This window comes from Capra hircus (genome assembly GCF_001704415.2).
Source record: "Capra hircus breed San Clemente chromosome X unlocalized genomic scaffold, ASM170441v1, whole genome shotgun sequence".
In the NCBI taxonomy this organism is placed as follows: Eukaryota; Metazoa; Chordata; class Mammalia; order Artiodactyla; family Bovidae; genus Capra; species Capra hircus.
Window position 1 is genome coordinate 4,398,426 of NW_017189516.1, and position 12,059 is coordinate 4,410,484.

General features: G+C 43.7%; 1 pseudogene; it reads right to left on the minus strand.

Moving 5' to 3' along the window:
• The window catches only part of LOC102180660, a 30,840-nt pseudogene extending 22,722 nt beyond the window's left edge, over positions 1-8,118 (minus strand).
• Positions 8,119-12,059: the final 3,941 nt, after the last annotated feature.

Sequence of the window (12,059 nt, forward strand, 5' to 3'; positions counted from 1 at the left end):
CTGCCTTTCTTTTCTAGGGACACATGTTATTGGAATTTAACTCCCCCCTCACCAGAAAATCCAGGGAGATCTCTGCATCTTAAGATTCTTAATTTCATGTGCAAAGACCTTTTGCCAAATAAGGTCACATTCACAGATTCCAGGGATTAGAAAATGAACATATGTTTTGGGGACCACCATTCAAACCACTATAAGGCCTTGTCACCCTGGATTCAGAAGTCTCTTTTTTAAGAGATGTCCAACCAATTAATACAACATTGTAAATTAACTATACTTCAGTTTTTTTTTAAAAAAAGATACCATGTCTACAATAAACAACAAAGATGTACTGTATAACACAGGGAATAATATTCACTATCTTGTAATAACCTATAATGGACAAAAACCTGAAAAAGAATATATATATGTAACTGACTCTACTTTGCTGTACACCTGAAACTAACACACTATTGTAAATCAACTATAGCTCAATGAAAAAAAAGAAGTTAAAAAAAGTCTTCGAACCAATCTCCATAGTGCTGTACTCATCAATGTTACCTATTGTATTCAGAGGGCTTCCTTGATGGCTCAGTGGTAAAGAATCCACCTGCCAGTGCAGGAGATGTTAAGAGTCAGGGTTGATCCCTGGGTCAGGAAAATCCCTTGAAGAAGGGCACGGCAACCCACTGCAATTCTTGCCTGGAGAATCCCAGGGACAGAGGAGCCTGGAGGGCTACAGTCTGTGGGGTCGCAAAGAGGTGGACACGACTGAAGCAACTGAGCACGCACGCACGCTTTGTATTCAGAAAGGCTCCCTAACACCGCAAAGGGCTGCATTTCTCTCGAGAAACCCTTTAAAGTGGTTCATCCCAGGTTTCTTTTCTCAGCATTGTCATCTCTATATTTTTCTCCATCCTCATCTACCTTCACTCAACTTTGCTGACTCCCATCTTCCAATTCCCATGGCTAGAAATCCTCCCTACACAGAGTACTGTAGTCTAGGCCACTTCCTCCAAATTTTGCCTATCCATCCCCTTTCTCAAATAAAGAATCCTACAGTCACCAGACTCCACTTTTTCCGGTGGTGAAGAAAAGGTGTTCAGCAAATTTAGTCCCTCTGAGGATTTTTTAATATTTGCTTTATTGAGGTGAAATTCACGTAAAAGAAAATGAGGGACTTCCCTGGTGGTCCAGTGGCTAAGACTCTGCACTCTCAATACAAGGGGCCCAAGTTCAATCCCTGGTCAGGGAACTAGATTCCACATGCCACAACTAAAGATCCCACGTGCTGCAAAGAAGATTGAAGATCCTGTGTGCCACCAAGGCACTAAGACTTGGCACAAATAAATAAATATTTTTTAAAAAGAAAGAAAAAAAATAACTATCTTTAAGTATATAATTCGATAGCACTGAGTACATTCACAGTGTTTTGCAGCCATCACCATTACCTAGTTCCAAAACATTTTCATCACCTCCAGAGAAGACCCTTACCCACTAAACAGCCATTCCACTTTTCCCCTCCTCCAGCCCTAGGCAACCACTAATCTACTTCCTGTCTCTATAGACTTGCCTGTTTTGGACATGGCATATAAATGGAATCGTACAGTACGTGGTTCTTTGTGTTTAGCTTCTTTCACTCAGCATCCTTGTTTCTAAGGTTTATCCATATTGTAGCAGGTATCCTTCATTCCTTTTTATCTGAATAATATTTCATTGTATGGTTAGACCACATTTTCTTTGTTCATTCATCTGCTGAAGGTTAGACTTATTTGTAAGCATTTTTAGTCCATCACCTTCGGAGAAGGCAATGGCACCCCATTCCAATACTCTTGCCTGGAAAATCCCGCGAACAGAGGAGCCTGGTGGGCTGCAGTCCATGGGGTCGCTAAGAGTCGGACACAACTGAGCAACTTCCCTTTCACTTTTCACTTTCCTGCATTGGAGAAGGAAATGGCAACCCACTCCAGTGTTCTTGCCTGGAGAATCCCAGGGACGGGGGAGCCTGGTGGGCTGCCGTCTATGGGGTCGCACAGAGTTGGACACGACTGACGTGACTTAGCAGCAGCAGCAGTCCACCACCTTAACCACTCACCCACATTTTTTAACATTTCTTATTGTAGAGTTTCATCCATTCATTTCACAAATATTGACTGAGTGATAACAATGTGCTAGGCACAGGAAAAGGAGCTGGGGATATAGCACTTAACAAAACAAAACACAAATCTCTGCCTTCATGAAGCTTATATTCCAGTGGGAGAGATAGATTACAAATAAGATAACTAAAATATATAACATGCTAGAGAAAGTGCTAAGAGGAAGAAAGGGTTGGATAGTAACTGGGAGGGATCAGAAGAGAAACATTTGGGGTCACTGGTCATTTTCTGTTACTGATCCAGGTGCTGGCTGCATGGGTGTGCTCAGTTTGCTCAGTGAGCTCACACTAAAGATTTGTGCACTTTTTATTTTTTTTAAGATTTTTTTTAATATGGACTATTTTTAAAGTCTTTACTGAATTTGATATAATATTGCTTCTGTTTCGTGTTTTGGTTTTTTGGCCACAAGACATGTGAGATCTTAGCTCCCTGACAAGGGATTGAACCTGCACCCCCTGCGTTGGAAGGCCAAGTTTAACCACTGGACCACCAGGGAAGTCCCCACTTTTCTGTACATATATGACACTTCAACAAAAAGTTTTTTTAAGCCAATATGCTTCCATTTCCTTTTAAAAGGGGCTTATTGCACCCGTCTGTGGTGCTGACACTAACAAAATGCCTGTGTGAAACCAGATGGTTTTGCTAAATCGCTGAACCTGTTCTTGAGTGGGTTTAGAATGCGAGGTGTTGGTTTCAGCACTTGGCCATTCACACATGCCCTTCAGGATTCTGGATCATTCTAGACCTCTCTGTCTAACCATAACTGTCCATGAACAGCCAAGGTTTACCATGACCTTGTTGGCAACTTCGGCTTATTACTTGATTTGTTTAAAGCACATCTCTGTCACTGTCTTGAGCCCAGTTTGGCTTTTTTTCTTTGTGACCTTCACAGGAACAAAAATGTTATGTTTAGGGGTAGAATGGCTAAGGAAACACAGGAGTGGAGAAGAAGAGCAACAGGTTTAATAATAGGTAATAATGTTCAGAGGGGAAAGGGTCACCCTTGGAGATCAACTAAGGAAAACAGTTGAGAGTTCAGTGTTCTGTCCAGTACAACTCAACCTAAATCAAGAAGTTGCCCCTCACACACAGTTAAATTGAACTGATTTCAGAAAAAGATGGGTAAATAATAAAAACTGACTTTAAGGACGGTCCATACCTCCTTAACATGTAGAACACTTCAGAATTCTAGCCAAAATTCTGTGGCCACAGACGCAAGATAATTTTACCTTCTCACAATGTGATGAAGGACTCTTCATTCATTGTATGAATTATTACTGATTTAAATCACCTCCTTAAGGTGTTCCTCATTAGAGAAGACACCCATACCCTTTCTCCTTAGGTGTGCATTTCTGCCTTGCTTCTGTCTTAAATAAACTATTTCTCTGTCTGCTCTCCCATATGTTATACTGAGTCTCTAATAATAAACTTTGTATACTTGTTTTTCCAGTTTTCACCTCCTTGAAACATTCTTGCTTTCAAAGGAGGGGAAAGTGTCGGGGCCATTTTGCTTCTTGCCTCGAGTCCCTGGTGGTCTAGTAGCTAGGATTCCTGTTTTTCATCCAGGCTACCCAGATTCAATCCCTGGGCAGGGAACTAGCCTCTCTCTCTTCAGGATGGCTCACTGCTGTATCTCTCATCATGACTGAGATGAGTTTGGGATGTAAAGGTAACAATGACATATACTGACTGAGAGGCTGCTGGACAATGGGGTGGGAGCATGTCCTAGAGGATGAAATTTCAGAGAAGAAGGGGAGGGCATGGAGCTTAGAAAAGTCCTAACCAGAGGGGACACCGATTAATACAAATAGGGAGGAAGTTGGCCAAGGCAGTCAGGAAGAGGCGGGTGGGATTCAGTTAAGAGAGGAGACTGCAGAAACCCTTGATCTCCTTGCAAAGTAGAGAGAAATGTTTCTTGAGAGATATCTGCTAGCTCCAGGGACCGGGTTGTCAAAAAAGTTGAATTCTGGCCTAGGGCCAGTGCCAAAAAGGGTGAGATACCTAAGATGTCTCCCAGAGCCAGTCAGACAGCCTGAGGGAAAAAGAAGTCAGAAATGGAAATGTCTGATGTACATATTAAATTGTAGCAAACTGTCTTCAGAGATGAGGCAAAGCCCCCCAGATTCACAGACCAAGAAGATCTAGCTCGTTGATCAAACTGCCTCACCTTTTGGAAACAGAGATGTGTTGGTGACCAAAACAGAGCAGGTAGAGCCCTCAGTGAGATTGTGGGGCTGCAGGCTTTAGGCTTTAGAAGAGATAGGCTTTGAAATTCCTCACATCATGTGGTAGAAGAGATAAAAGCCCTCCATAGGGACCCATTGCATAGACCAAAGATCCTCAGAACATTCCTTTCTCAGGTTCTCAGTGAGGGGAGGGAGGTACCATTTTGATATATGGGTTTTGAAATTATAATCCCAATACCTAAATAGGTAAACATCGGCTTCCCAGGTGGCTCAGTGGGAAAGAATCCACCTGCCAATAAAGGAGCCGCAGGTTTGCTGCCTGGGCTGGGAAGATTCCCTGGAGAAGGAAATGGCAACCCTCTCCAGTATTCTTGCCTGGAGAATCCACATGGACAGAGGAGCCTGGTGGGCGACAGTCCGTGGGGTCACAATAGAGTTGGACACGACCGATGCAACTGAGCATGCAAACACTCAAAGTAAACATCACAGATTCCCAGATATTTTTCCTACAGTCATTTTTTCACCTGTGAGGGTTTGGTCACCTCCTAGTAAAAATAAAGCCCTATAGTAATCACAGTCCTTTACAGTCAACAACATACTCTAGATAGTATCGCATTGGATTATCTCCTCAAGACCTTGTGAGGAGAGGCACCCTAAAGGTCCAAGCCTTTGAGAAGTAAGGAGCCCGCCAAGAAGGAGGTCATTCTGGAAGCTCCCAGTTACACCAGTTAGGGTCAATGCAGTACCCTGAGACTGTATTCACTCCTAGCTCCAAAGATGGAGGAGACGGACTTGTCATTGGAACCCAAACGGGAGAAGTCCCATAGAGAGGGCTGCCGTAAGAAGAGCTGTGACCTCCTGACAAGGAACACAGGCAGAGTGAGGTGACTCTGCTGGAACAGAGTCAGGGAAATAGATGTCTGACTTCACTCTGCCTCCATCCTTGTGCTCTTGCCAAGGCTCACCAACGGCCAAACCCAAGAAGTCAGGCAGCTGAGAACCGAGTGGGAAGAGAGGGTCTAAAGGGGCAGCAAGAGCAGTCGGGCACTACTTGAGTGACCAGCGTTTTCTTCATTCATTGAACCCTCTTTCCATGTCTTTCTTCACTAATTGAACCCTTCTGATGTGATTTTCTTCATTCATTAAACACCTTTTATATGCCATGTCATCTTAGTACTTTATCCTCATAAGCCCCAGAGGTAAGTGGTATTATCTCTACGGTGGAGGTAAAAAATGGCGACAAAGAGAGGTTAAGTGACTTGGTCGAGGTCACTCAGTTAATAGATAGGAGGGCCAGGATGGGACCCAAAGTTGCTGCCACCAGAGCCTGCTCTCTCAGCCACCACCCTGTGCTGCCTCCACAACACCCTCCAAGCCTCCGTATGATTAAAACAGTTGGAAGAGTCAAATGAGAGAGGATAGGAGATGCTCTTCCATTACGGGAGGCCTTGCTCTTGTCATCCTTTGAAACCCCGGAAACCGAAACAGATTGGCTTCAGGGCCTGAGGAACGTGGCCAGTTGCTTTGGTGGGGGAGCAGCTACAGGAAAAGAAAGGAAAGCTGCGCTGAGAACAAGGGGAGAACCAGGTACCAGAGACTGACCTGCTTGGAGTAGCAGAGGAGAGGCAGGATGAGTCCCCCGGAGCAGCCTGGGACGCCACCAGGGGGAAGGGGGCTGAGGTGGGGAGACCAGCCACGGTGTGGCCTCCGCAAGCTGCCCACAGGGCCACCAGGCCAACGGCTCTGACTTTGTCAGAAGCAGAACTGAACAAGCAAGAGAGAGAACTACACCTCAAAGACATGCTGCAGGTTTTTCAGCAGAGGCAGGGGAATCAGGGTGTCAGCCCAACTCTGCTTGACCCTTGGGGTGCTTATTACTGGTGGTGGGGGGTGAGAGAGGCATTCAACATAACAAACGGCTTTCCCCAGTCCTCTCCATACACACACAGACGTAGGAAAGAAACTTGCAGTTACTAAAGGGGAAACGGGGGGGAGGATAAATTAGGAGTTTGGGACTAAAATATACACACTACTATATATAATATAGTGGTAAAGAATCTTCCTGCCAATGCAGGAGACACAAGAGATGCTGGTTCGATCCCTGGGTCAGGAAGATCCTCTGGAGAAGGAAATGGCAACCCACTCCAGTATTCTTGCTTGGAGAATCCCATGGACAGGGAAGCCTGGCAGGCTACATACAGTCCAAGAGACCACAGGGAGTCAGACGTGCTTGAGTGACTAAGCACAGCACACAGCACATACGTAAAATAGATAACCAGGCTTCCCTAGAGGCCCAGTGGTTGGGAATCCACCTGCCAAAGCAGGAGACCCTGGTTCGATCCCTGATCCAGTAGGATCCCCCATGCTGTGGAGCAACAAAGCCTGTGCACCACTACGATTGAGCTTGTGATCTAGGGCCTCAGCTACTGAAGCCTCCGGTCCTAGAGCCTGAGCTTTGCAATAAGAAAAGCCACCTCAATGAGAAGGCTGTGCCCTGCAGCTAGAGAGTAGCTGCCGCTCACCACAACTAAAGAAAAGCCCCCGCTGCAGCAAAGATCCAGCACAGCCAAAAATTAAAAATAAATTTAAAAAAATAGAGAACCAACAAGGACCTACTGTATAGCACAGGGAACTCTATTCAATATCTTGTAATAAACTATAATGGGAAAGAATCTAAAAAGGGATAGATACATACATATGTATAACTGAATCACTTTGCTGTACACTGGAAACTAACACAACATTGTAAATCAACTATACTTCAGTAAAAAAAAAAGTGTTTTTTAAAGAAAGTAAAAATTAAATCCTACCTTGACCAGTTGAATGATGCGAAGAGGACGCTGTGCTCGCCAATTTTGCGTAATTCTTCCACAACTTGAAAACGACAGCAGCGCCAAGCTCCTGTTTAGTCATGCAGGGCTGGGATATGTGTATTACCCAGATCTTTTTTTATCACCAATCACCCAATGAGCAAATATAAGTCCTCTTTTACATAGAATAATTTGAGGCTCAGGGTTTTTGTTATTGCTCAGGGTCACCAGTGCCTGAGAAAGCTGTTTTCAAGTCAGGCCCCTTAAACCCTAGCACCCCAGCTCTTTGTTTCAAGGAACTTTAATATACTCTGTATTTGTGAAAATCAGAAAATGAAATTCAGTAGAAGGTGGTCCCCTTGAAGGAGAAACAAAGTGGCTACCAAAGCCACATAGGGGAGGAAGGGGGCTGTGGCCATCTGAGAACACCTCCAAAATCTTAGAACAGGCTGACCATGAGCCATAAAATGTAGCAATGTGCCTTTCAAAAGGTCTGCCACAACAATCCTTCTTTGTTCTTCTTGCACAGTTGGCACACCGATATTTTGAGCTGCTTATTATGCAAACTTCCAAGCAAACAGAAAAGTAAAGAGCACGACAACCCCCCAACATGTCCCTCCTCCAGTTTCAATCACCTCTCATATCTGTTGGGGTTTCTACCACCTTTGAGAACCTGATGAAAACCATGGGCCCCCACCCCTGCCAAGACAATACTCAGACATACCATCCCTCATACCTTTTCAGAGGGGTGTGAACTTCCCAAGGTGCATTCAGGAAATTCCTGGGACACATGGATCCCAGGTTAGGAGCCCTGGCTGCAAGGATACAAGGGTACTGCAATATGTGGAGACCCCATCAGAAAACTCTGCTGACCCTCCATATAGATTTCCAACAGCTCTGCGTCTTTTTCTTTGCTTCCACCATCATCTCCTGCCTGGATGCCTCTAAAGCCTCCTCCTGAAGCAGTGGGTAATCACGAGTCAAATCCATTGCACCTGCCTTCACTAATCAAGGTCGTTTGAAGACTTGCATATCCTCCAAGTGGCAAGTAAGCAAACAACAAGGTGTTCACCAGAATTGTTTTCCAGGAACTTGGAATCAGTTGTCTAGGTTGAGCTGAGCTCATTAAGATTGAATAGGACCAGAGATACTTAGTTTTCCTGAGTCTCTCCATTGTATAGATTATTAAATTTTTGCTTGGTTTTTTCCTGTTTAAAAAAAAAAGAAAGGAAGAGGGGATGTATTTATACATAGAGCTGATTCACTTTGCTGTACAGTAGAAAAGTGAAAGTGAAGTCGCTCAGTCGTGTAGGACTCTGTGACCCCATGGACTGTAGTCTACCAGGCTCCTCCGTCCGTTGGATTTTCCAGGCAAAAGGACTGGAGTGGGGTGCCATTGCCTTCTCCAGAGTACAGTAGAAACTAACACAATACCATAAAGCAACTATAATCCAATTAAAACAAAAAAGATTGGCTAGGACCACTAACCCCCTCCCCCCAAACTGGGCATGCGGACACCCGGAAGTGTTCGGCTCAGTGACCTTCTGACATCAGAGGGCCAAAATGTCCACCCCCAGTTCATGCTAAGAGCAGAAGCCTGTAGCTTAGTAGGTCAGGCCTACACAGAACTAGATAACAGTACCTCTTTCCAATCACCTTTCCCTGTGCCTCAGTGATGGCCTGCTTCTTAATTCTTTATCCCACACATATCTTGAGCCCCTTGCTCCTCGTTCTACCAGCTTCTCACTTGACTGCCTTGAGAATAAACTCTCTCTTTGCTTCAGACCTGGGCAAAACGATCCTGGTTCAATAACATTAACTAGTCTATGGAGACTAGATGCTTGCCCAGCCCACAGTCAGATCATGTCATTTACTGGCTTTCAGCCCTTGGAAGAGTTCCCATTGCTCTGTGAATGATCTCTCAAGCCCTTACCTCAGCGCGCAGGGCACTGAGAGCTTTGGCACCCCTTTGCTCTCATATCTCATTCTTCTCATCTGCTCTCACTACTCGCAAGTCACTTAGTCTTTGTAGGGGAGGAAACATAATTTTCCATCTACCCTTCTAGGCTCTTGGCTGAGATATTCCCTAACCCCATAGCAATAAAACAGATTAACAGGAAGAAAAAAACCCGGAAGTTGAATAACATGCATAGCTCCTGTATACATGAGAGAGAACCAGGAAAACTGAGTAACTCCTGGAAATGGCACAAAAGGAAGGAAGTCGCTCAGTCGTGTCCGACTCTTTGCGACCCCATGGACTGCAGCCTACCAGGCTCCTCTGTCCATGGGATTCTCTAGGCAAGAATACTGGAGTGGGTTGCCTTTTCCTTCTCCAGGGGATCTTCCCGACCCAGGGATCGAACCCAGGTCTCCCACATTGCAGGCAGATGCTTTAACCTCTGAGCCACCACCTTAAATCCCATCTCCAGCTAAAGACAAAGGAAGATGTTGGGAAGTGGAGGGAGAAGCCAATTACGGCTTCAATCAAAGCTTAGGTAAGGGGGCTTCCCTGGTGGTTCAGCGGTAAAGAATCTGCCTGCCAATGCAAGAGAAACGGGTTCGATTCCTGGGTCGGGAAGATCCCACATGCCTCGTTAACAACTAAGCCCGTGCGCCATGGGAACCACAACTACTGAAGCCCTAGAGCCTGTGCTCCACAAGAGAAGCAACTTAAATAAGAAGCCTGCATGCTGCAACAAAGCGTAGCCCTCACTCACCACAACTAGAGAAAAGCCCGCCCAACGATGAAGACCCAGCACAGCCCAGAATAAATAAATAAGTAAATAAATAAGCACAGGTAAGGTTCTAGGGCTGACACATGACTGCCGTCTCCATTGCTGAGAGTTTCTAGAGGTTTAGTCACGCTTCTTTTCCTGGTACTGGAGAAGGCGACACCCTTACAAATGGAGATTTCCCTTATAAATGTAAATGTCTCTTACAAAAGTAACTGCTAGTGGGTTTTCAGAGCTTTCCCTATGTCTAAAATTAACCAGCTCAAAAGAATTACGCTAAAGAGGCATATTTTGAGGTGGTAAATGCTGCTCCCCTTCACCTACCAGCAATTAAAACATGCCAAGCTCTTCCCCTGCCTCAGATCCTTTGCACTTACGGTCTCCCAAGCCTATAAATCAAATTTTCCCCCTATTTCACACACAGCTGGCTCGCTTATATCTCATCTTAGATATTACTCCTTCCCTTACCACCCTAGTCAGAGTAATTTGCACTACTCCCCTAACCGCCCCCCCACCAACACACACCCTGATTCTACATCACAATGTTCTATTTTCTTCACAGCACTTACTATAGCTGCAGTTATTTTTATGGATTCACTTAATCATTGGCCATCTCCCAAGTAGGTTCTAAGCTCAAAATAGCAGGCCCTAGATTTCTTAGCCCTACTACCATCCTACACCCAGAGCAGTGCCTGCCATGGATTAGGTACTCAGTAACTATTTGCACTTATTGTTAAACTTGCCTTCTGTCAAGATAAGTCATGATCAGACCCTTAGGACATTGTGTCAAGTTTGGTTTCTGGATAAAGGAGCTGGTGAAGAACCTGAAGATGTAGGAGGAGCAAAGGCAGATGAATTAGTCAGCTTGGGCTAATGGATGGATGAAGATAGTCAAAACATACACACTTCCAATTACAAAATAAATAAGTACTAGAAATGTATATGGCAACCCACTCCAGTATTCTTGCCTAGAGAATCCCATGGACAAAGAAGCCTGGTGGGCTACAGTCCATGGGGTCGCAAAGAGTTGGACACGACTGAGCGGCTAACACACACATACAGAGATATATTACACAACATGATAAATATAATTAACACTGCTATATGTTATATATAAAAGTTAAGAGGGTAAACCCTGAGAGTTCCCATCACAAGGAAAAAAATGTTTATTTTCTCTGTTTCTTTATTGTTGTTGTATCTTTTGGGATGGCCGAAAAGTTCATACGAGTTTTTCTGCACAATGGGATGGAAAAACTGAACGAACTTTTGGGCCAACTCAATATATGCAATGATGGATGTTCACTAAACTTAGTGTAGTAATCATTTCATGATGTTGTATGTCAATTCTATCTCGATAAAACTGGAAGAAAAAAATTTTTTAAAGAAAGATAAATATGAGCTCACCAACTGGAAAGGCAAGGTAAAGCATTCCACAAAACAGGAACAGAAGTCCATCGGTTGCTTCTCCCTTTCTTTTCCTTGCAATTTATTCATTGAAGAAATGGAGTCATGTCGCCTATGGAAAGACTTGTTATGCTAAGTTTTGCTTTTTTATATACCCAGTGTGTCCGTAATAGGTTCATCTTGCCCTTCTATTTTATATATAATAAATAAATTTTATATATAAATTTATATTTTATATAAACTGGTAGCGAAATCTAGAGTTTTATTAGAGACAGATTTTTTGAAAAGAATATTTCATAGGTGGTGTTGTAAATATCTGTCAGGAGGTATATAATATCTCCTTTTTTGTGATATGGTGGCCATCAATGATCAATTCCTAGATCTATTACTCATTAACTATTATTACATGGAAAATAATGATGTTCTAATTCAAAAGTTCTCAAATTTTAGACTCAGAATTCTTAACAGTTATTAAGGATCCCAAAGAGCTTTTGTTTATGTAGGTTATAGCTTCTGATATTTACCATATGCAATATTAAAACTGAGAAATTTTAGAATGTTTGTATTAGTGCATTTAAAAATAGTAGTAAGCATAACATAAATCGCATATTTTATGTAAAATAACCATTTTTTTCTTTTTCCAAAAGAAAGATAATTAGTGAAAAAAGTGGCACTGTACATTTGTGTAAATTGCTTTAAGGTCTGGCTTACTAGAAGAGAGTTCAGTTCAGTTCAGTCGCTCAGTCGTGTCCAACTCTTTGCGACCCCATGGATCGCAGCATGCCAGGCCTCCCT